Below are 8,989 nucleotides of genomic sequence, written 5' to 3'. Positions count from 1 at the left end.
AAGGCCTAATATTTTCCCTGATATGTGGATGCTAACTCACAAAAAGAGAGGAGAGTATAGGGAAGAATAGAGTTACTTTAGATAGAGGGAGGGAAGGGAGGAGTAGGGGCTTTTGCTTAGGAAGGACAGTAGAGTGAAACAGACATTATTACCTCATGTACATATGTGACTGCATGACCCATGTGATCCTACAACACGTACAATCAAAAAAATGAGAAATTATACTCCATTTATTTACAATATATCAAAATGCATAAATGCATTCTACTGTCATAACTAATTAGAAAAAATTCAAATTGAAAAAAGAAAATCCCATTAGAAAGCCTGTTTCCCTGTCATCAAGAGAAACATGATGATTTGTGGGCTCAAATGGGAGGATACCAATGTGCTAAGTTTCGGCTATGAAGTCTAAGTTTGTGCACATGGTCAAGTGAGGGTCCTGGAGATCTCACTTGGAATTTTGCTTTCCTCCCACCTTGCTGTATTCCATAAACTCTCTATTGTAGCAGAAAACATGTTCCTTAAAATTATGTCTTAAGTTCCCAAAAATGTTTATGAAGGTGATGCCCAAGATGGGGATGAGGAAGACAGAAACTAGACCATCATGGACAGTTGTTGAGAGATTCCTCAGTACCAGGCAACGAGGCCTGTGTTCTCTATGGGTTGTTGGAATTCATCTCCCTTGTTTCCCCAGGAATGAGTGCCACATTAATTTGTTACCGGAGAGAAAGGAGCACAGAAATTTTGTACAACCTGTGTTAGTTATTCAGGTCAAAAATGCTGAAGCCATGATTGAATTGAGCAGCCTGATTACAGATGCAGGGATTCTGGCTAGGAGGACCCTGGTGGGTTGTCCCTTTGATGACTAAACCATCCTTTCCCCCACTCCTGTGACTCCAGGATGAGACCAATTCCTTCTCTGCACTGCCCTTTGGGGGATTCTGGTAGATCACTTTTCATAGTGGGTGGTCTCTACAGCAACGAGTTGGGAAGAGTGGCTGAGATAAAGAAATGCAGCACAGAAAGGGAGGCGCACACTTGTTCAGCAGAGAGCCCTTTCCCCACCTGGGACATCCTGTGACTCCTCACATCCTCCTGCATTCTTGTAACCCACCTACTCAGTCCCTGAAAGAGACTCACCTTTGGGTCTTGATTTTATTATTACTTAGGAAGGTGGAAAAAGGCAAAAAAGTACCTGAGAGATGCAGTTAAGAGTGCTGGACTCCTGCTTAAAATATTCTGCTGCTTGGGAAACAACAGAAAAGATCATTGCATCTCACCAAGTGATTGACGACTGTCATCTGAGCACTTTCAGCTCTGTGCATGGTTTCTTCAACATAAAGCAGGTTGTTAGTGGCTCTGAGATCCAGCAATGTTGTCCAGGTTGGTATAACTTTATTTATTGAGTTATAATTTATCTATGTGATTAAAATGTGAAGAATGAATAAAATACAATCAAATAGAGGGTAGTGATTTTTGGGGGGGATTTTTTTTTTTTTTTTTTTTTTTTTTTGTGGTACTGGGCATCAAACCCAGGGCTTTGTGCTTGCAAGGAAAGCACTCTACCTCAGTCCGAAGGTAGTAATTTTTAATAATAATAATGTTATTCTTCATACTGTTCAAGCAAAATAAGTTGTGACTTGAAATTGCCATCTTCCTCTTTCTGTATTGTTACATTTTGATTTTATCCTCATATCAGTATGTGCTGTGTAATTTGAGAGGAATGATTGTCTTTCTTCTCTGAATCCCCAGAGAATGGATCATGTTTGGAACAGAAAAAGCATGTTAAACTGTTTGTGTTTTTTTATATTTTTCCTAGTTGTCAATGGACCTTTATTTAATTAATTTATTTGTGTTTGGTGATGAGAATCAAATCCAGTGCCTCGCATATGCTAGGCAAGTGCTCTACCACTAAGCCACAACCTCAGCCCAAAAGCATGCTAAACTTGAACAGACTCTTCCTTGTTCACAAATCCTGGTGGTACTGAGTGTGGCATCAACACACTTGATTCGTTCCTGTCTGTACTTTGACCATTTCAGGAATATTCCACAGAGGCAAGGATGAACAGCTCTTGTTTGTGTCTGTGTCCTTCGTGCCCAAGAGCTTACATCCATTCAATAGCATCTATAACATTTAGTTATTTGAAGGCAAGGCAGAGATTTTCAGGAGTGTCAAAAGAACAAAAGAGATACCAAGAGAGGTAACAGGAATATCTTATTCCTTGGGCTGAGACACACTTTAGACTCACATTATCTTTGACAATTGTGTGTATGAATAGACCTACTATTTTCTTAGTGATTGAATTCTTTTCTAAAGGCATAATATCAAAATATATATTCGGTTCTAAACATCGCTTATATGCCCCACATTGAGTGGTGCAGGTACTGTTTTTCCTCTTTCCATTAAGTACTACATGCATTGGGAGGTGGAGAGATTTGCACATGCTCTGCATGTGAGGCAGGTCAACATGCAGCATGGAATCCTGGATTCACTACCTTCCATCTCAGGGCCATTGCTTCTCTTGTTGGAGTCACATGGAAATAATATTCCCAATACTGTATAAATTGCCTTGATCGGTTACCTTGGATTATTACTAGAAGGGTCCCGGTGATATTTTTGTTGGTACATATTAAGAAAAAGTGGACTTTACATGTGAAGATAACTGATTTTTTATTGGGATAGTGTATGTAGGTGATCAATAATTACATAGAATATGCAGCAATTATGGAAATCAAAGTAAACCCTGTTTCCACATATTATATAGTAATTTTCATTTTTGTGAAATGGAGAAAAGCAGAAGAATTTTGAAAGGATTTTCATAATAATATAAGGTAAATGATGTTCCTCCTTTGGATAATGGTGTGCGTCACATAAAGCCATTGAGGTAGCTGTGTGTATTTCATGCGTGACTCTAAACCACATTTTGATGCAAACTAGCACATTTCAAGGGTAATAGGTGTCACTGTAGGCTACTTAGATGAGCTACTTAGGTACTTTTCTGATAAGTTCTCAGAAAAACTCTTTATGGATTCATACATTGATACTGACATGGAAACATCAACAGGGAACGATACCCTCCCAATTCATGATTGTAACTGTGTTTGGGGGACATGTCTGCAGGAGAACGGACTCTTACAGAGGTACAAAGAACTCAAATTTCATAGGTAACTATTCAGGCCTCAATCAAATGTGGGTTTGGATTCAAATATATCTTGTTTGTATTTTAATGTGTACAGTAGGTATCATGGAAAGTAGCAATAGTTAATATTTGTACAGAATTTTCTAAATGCCAGGAAATACTCCAAACCCAGGTTTCTCAGCCATGTTACTCACCTAAAAACTTTAAAGGTATATTCTAATTAGATTTTTGTCTGAGACCTAGGGTATCTGGGTACATTAAAATCTCCACAGGAAAGGTAGGAGGGAATAGAAAGAGAAAAAGTATTGGGGACTGAAGTGGAACAAAATATATCTATGGTTATATGATGGGGTCAATGATTGTGTGCAAATGATCCCAACAGTATGTATAACTGCGATGCACTAATAAAAAATAAGAAATCTCCATAGGTGAACCTATCAACTAATGATCCCCTGAACCATTAACATTTAAAAGATTATAAAAATACTTTCTTACAACAGTCATAGGAGGTAATTATTACCCCCATTTTATAGATGATGCAATTGTCTTGACTGTTTACATGATTTCTTTAATTTCTTTGGCCTATGTTCCTAATTCACTCCTAATGAGACTAACAAAATAATGAACCTAGTTTCCTTCATGGAGCTGAAGTAAGTAATTGCAATCAATGTATTGGAATATTCATGCGAAAATCTGTTCAGTAGAAATAATGTTGAGGCTCAAAATTGCGCTTGGGCCTTTCCTTGGTATTAACATCCTGATCTGTAAATTTGATAGGTTATGACCAGAAACCCCTTAAAGAAGTGCCCAAGGCCACAATCACATCCAGAATAAATATTCAGAGAAGAATAAAAAAGAGTGCCTTTTATATACCATGTATTTCATGAATATTTACAAATAAACCTATATAAAAATTAAATATTCAAGAGGTTTCTTATCATTTATAATCTATGAATGATTGACAGGTTCAGTGTACAATAATGCCACATTTACTATCAGTGATACTGTTGATTATGTGAACTTAATCAACTTTATCAAAAGGTGGAAGAGGGGGAGAGAATAAGGAGGTAACAGGGGAATGAAGCTGTCTAAATTATGTTATGCTCAAATACGTCACAGTGAATCAGACTATTAGGTGTGATTATTACACAACTATAAAAAATTTAAGGTCCACCAAGGCTAAGGATACTTGTTTATTACTGCATACTCTTTAAAGTACACATTTGAGAGGAGGGTAATCAGAAAGTCAAAGAATGATGAACTTTCACATAAAATGTCTTTTGATTGTGAACAATCAACCTTGAGTCAATTTTAAGAGAATGAACACCTTAGTGTTTTAAATATTGTAACTCAAGGAATTTGTCCAAAGGACTTAGAACAAATCAAGATATATTGGGCAATTTCTTAATTTCCTTTCATTAGAATGATTTTTAAAATATGAGGATGCTATTATCCATTCTTTATTTTATATATATTTTATTTCTGAAAGAGTACGCTGCATTTCTTGAGATCATGGACTTCAATTTTCTAATGATCCTGGTCTTCTAATATTATTCATCTGAGTGTCTATTGTAGGTGCAAAAGGAAGGACATGAATAGACAGATATCAATAATGGAGGTGATTAAAATGATTGTATTTTCCATCAAAATTTGTTCAAAGTTTAGTGACTTCAAGTTAGAATACTTTGCTTGTGAATTCATGAATTCAAATTTATACAGAGTGATGGGTGTCTCTTTATGTATTTCCTGTTTCCCAACATCTCTTCCCACTCCTCCCAAGGTGTCCAACAAATACAGAACTACAAAATCTAACAGGTGTCTCAGAATTTCATCTCCTGGAACTCTCAGTGGATCCAGACCTGCAGCCCATCCTCTTTGGACTGTTCCTGTCCACATACCTGGTCACAGTGCTTGGGAAGCCGCTCATCCTTCTGGCTGTCAGCTCTAACTCCCACCTCCACACCCCCATGTACTTCTTCCTCTCCAACCTGCCCTTGATTGTCATTTGTTTCTCTTCCACCATAGTCCCAAAGATGATCGTGGACATCCTAATTCAGAATAGAGTCATCTCCTATGTGGGCTGCCTGACAAAGATGTCTCTTTTTATCATTTTTGCATGTATGGATGATTTTCTTCTGACTGTGATGGCCTATGACCGGTTTGTGGCCATCTGTCACCCACTGCATTACCCAGTCATTATGAGCCCTCGCCTCTGTGACTTCTTAGTTTTGGTCAGCTTTTTAGGTTAGCCTTTTTGATTCCCAGTTGCACAATTTGATCATCTTACAATTCACATACTTCAAGGATTCGAAAATTTCTAATTTCTTTTGTGACCCTTCTCAACTCCTTAATCTTACCTTCTCTGATACTTTCTCTAATAACATTGTCAAGTACACTATTGGTGCCTTTTATGGTTTATTCCCCCTCTCAGGAATTCTTTTTTCTTACTATAAAATTGTTTCCTCCATCCTGAGAATCCAGTAATCAGGTGGGAAGTACAAAGCCTTCTCTACCTGTGGGTTCACCTGACAGTGGTTTGTTTATTTTATGGAACAGCCTTTGGAGTGTACCTGGGAATCAGTGGTATCTCATTCTCCCAGAAAGGGTGTGTTGGCCTCAGTGATGTACACTGTGGTCACCCCCATGCTGAACCCCTTCATCTACAGCCTGAGGAATAGGGACATTAAGAGTGCCCTGAGGAGGATGCACAGCAGGACAGCCTAATCTCAGCCCCAAGGAGTCTGGTTGCAAAAGCTAGTTGGAAAATTCACAAATGCTAATCGTCTTGTCTTGTAAATGTAACCTATGTTGGAAACTCTGTTTTTGCAGCTTCATGGTTTTGATTTTTCATGATATTTCATGGTGAATAATGGTGGTTAGTTTTAGAGAATGAGGCTTGGAACATTTTTTTAATGGGAAAATAGTTGTGTGTTGAAAAATAAAAGAATTTCTGGAGATGGGCAATGATGATATTTTCACAACAATATCAAGGTAATGAATGCCTGTGGACTGTGCATTGACACTGGTGAAATTTAATCATTCCATCAAAAGTTTGAATTTGCCCTAATAGAAATGGGAATAAAAAGCAAATAAAATGCAATGAAAGTAGTAAATCATACACTTGCACTTCTTTGTCAGTAGTGGAGGAGCTGAAATCATCTTTGAACATTTTTCTCTTTTCTCCCATTATTGATAGATTTTGTGATAATCTATAAAAATCTGAGTGAGTATGAGCTCTGAGACATGAGCCTCCAAGGTCACAGAAATGTTCAGCCTCTGCTTCTAGCCCTTCCCCTCATGGTTCCCAGTGCAGTGGGCTGCATACCTGTGATTCCTTCTTCCTTGATCATTTGCATCAAGAACCTGCTCTCTGAGACTGCTTCAGTGTTCATCCTGAGTGGCCATTGCACTCATGTTAGGAAGGTGTGTTGGGTCTGTTCTCCTGGGTATGACCAAACAAATACTCAGTGTAAACCAGCAAGTTCCGGGGGAGATGAAGATTGGAAGATGGAATGTCCTATGCATTGACTCCCCCTCATCTGGAAGAACATGTTGTTTGGGTAGCCACACAAGAGACTGATAATGTGCAAAATTTAGATTATAGTGACTGTGGGTTTATAAACCTGTTGGTGATGGTAACCAAAATCTCATGCAAACCTTTTCTTTTCCTGCACAATGATTCTGTTTCCCAGAGTGTCCTCCACAAAGGGAGTAAATTCCCTACTTACACTTGTACTAAGCATTACAAAGATTTATGAAGGTGAGATTTATCACTGAGGATGAGGAGAGTAACCATCAGTAACATCATGAATTGTTAATGGGAGATTCGGAGTGCAGGGTGTTGATCAGTATTCTGCGCAGATTATTTGAGCTCACCTGCAAGGCTTTCTATGGTGTCAGTATGGCACGTCATTTTATTGTATAAATATGGGCACGGTTTTTGTGTGTAATTCTCTCTAGGTTGTTAGGTAGTGTAAATGCAGCCACCTTTGACTTGCTCTGTGGATGTGAGACACAGGGAGCATGGGCAGGGCAGTGGGGCAGCGGCCTCCTTCATACAAGCTGCACTTTCACTTTCCTCTCAGTCCTGGATGGGACCCCTCATTCCCTGCGCACGTTAATCCTGGGATGTCTGATTGATCATAGGATGTCACATGCATGTTGCCTGCTGCACCATGGCTCAGAGGAGAGGAAAAGATCAAAGAAATAGTAGGGGACAATAGGTGGTCACCAATTCCACAGGGTATCCCTGGAGCTGCCCACATTCCTGTTACATTCAGCCCACTCAGTGTGAAAAGGAGACCTGGAGCCAGGCCTGGATTTCCTTATGACTCAGGAAAAAGGAGAGTTTTCCAAATATACTGAGATGTGCCTGCAACTGTGGACTCTAGCACTCTGCAAAGGTCATTCCTAATCAGGAAACTTCAGACCTGGAGATTCACAATTAAATTTCACTGCTATTGGTTCCACCTATTATTTTTTTAGCATAGAGAAGGTTGTTAATGTCACTGAGAACCAGCTTTGTCATCTGAGCTGAATTCTGCTTTATACATTTGCATTGAATACAAGTTAAACAGAAACCCTGTAACCAAGAATTGAATGTGTAAAATGGACAAGTGCATGTTGGGTAGTCATTATTAATATGGCAAGATCAGTTTTCACTAAATTATGTTGTGACCTGAACTTACTCCTTTCCTGATTCTTGTTTCATTTTACTGTCATCCTCATATGGGAAAGTGTATTTGGAGAAGAACAACTAATCTCTTTTTTCTCTGATTCCCCAAAGCCTATACCATGTTTGGCAGAGAGGAGAAAAAAGCTGTGTTCATCAGGACTACACCGTCCCTCTGCTCACACACACTGGGTATAATCAGTGTACCTTCATTGCATTGGGTGCTTTCCTCTCTGTACTTTCCTCATTTTGGGGGACATGGCATAGACCAGAGATGAGATGCAGTAGCTCCCTTTTGTGTCTGGGGCATGGACATGTGAGTCCTATGCATCAACTTAAGATCATCTACAACATTCAAACACAGTGATAGAGATTTTCATGGGCTTGGGAAAAGTAGAGTGGTTGCAGAGGGAAGTGACGGGAAGCCCTTGAGCCTGTTCTGAGACATGTGTATAGGTTCCATCATTCCCTGCTGCAGTGTGTTTGACAGATGCATTTCTTAGTAGACTGTTATGGTTGGCTTGGTTGTTGTATCCCCAAAGCTCATGGAGGAGACAATGCAAGGATGTGAGACCATGGGTGATGTAACCTGATCAGTGTATTAGTCACTGATCAGCATTAACTGGGTAGTGACTGAAGGCAGTAGAGGGTGGCTGGAGGAGGTGGGCCTCTAGGGCTGCCTTTGCATTTCTACTTTGTCCCTGGTGAGTGGAGCTCTCTCTCTGCTTCCTGGTCACCACATTCTGAGTGGATTTCCCTCCTCCATGCTCTTCTGCTCTGACTGTTCTCCCTGCCTCAGGCCCAGAGCTGTGGACTGAAGTGGGACATGGACTGAACCTCTGAAACCAGGAGCTCAATGAACTTTTCCTCTTTCAAGTTGTTCTCGTCAGGTCTCTTGGTCAAAACAACATAATTCTGACAGAAATAGTAGACTCACTATTTCCTTAATGATTAAGTTCCTAATATTTTTGAAAGAATATAATGACCAAATATTTATTAGGTTCTAAACTAGGCTTTTCTGTCATATTTTGTGTGGTGATGGGTGGCATTATTTTTATTTCACTATTTGTAAATAAAATTTATGTATTTATTTATTTGTTTTGTTTATTCATTTATTTATTTATTTTTGTGGTGTTGGGGATTAAACCCAGGGCTTTGTGCTTGACAGACAAGCACT

General features: G+C 39.2%; 1 pseudogene; it reads left to right on the top strand.

Annotated features, from left to right (window-relative positions):
* The first annotated feature begins 1,202 nt into the window (after positions 1-1,202).
* On the top strand, positions 1,203-5,864 carry LOC124968046 (putative gustatory receptor clone PTE01; annotated as a pseudogene).
* Positions 5,865-8,989: the final 3,125 nt, after the last annotated feature.

This window comes from Sciurus carolinensis, chromosome 17 (assembly GCF_902686445.1).
Source record: "Sciurus carolinensis chromosome 17, mSciCar1.2, whole genome shotgun sequence".
NCBI lineage: Eukaryota > Metazoa > Chordata > Mammalia > Rodentia > Sciuridae > Sciurus > Sciurus carolinensis.
The sequence above is the reverse complement of the archived record's forward strand: the minus strand, read 5'-3'. Positions and strand labels throughout refer to the sequence as shown.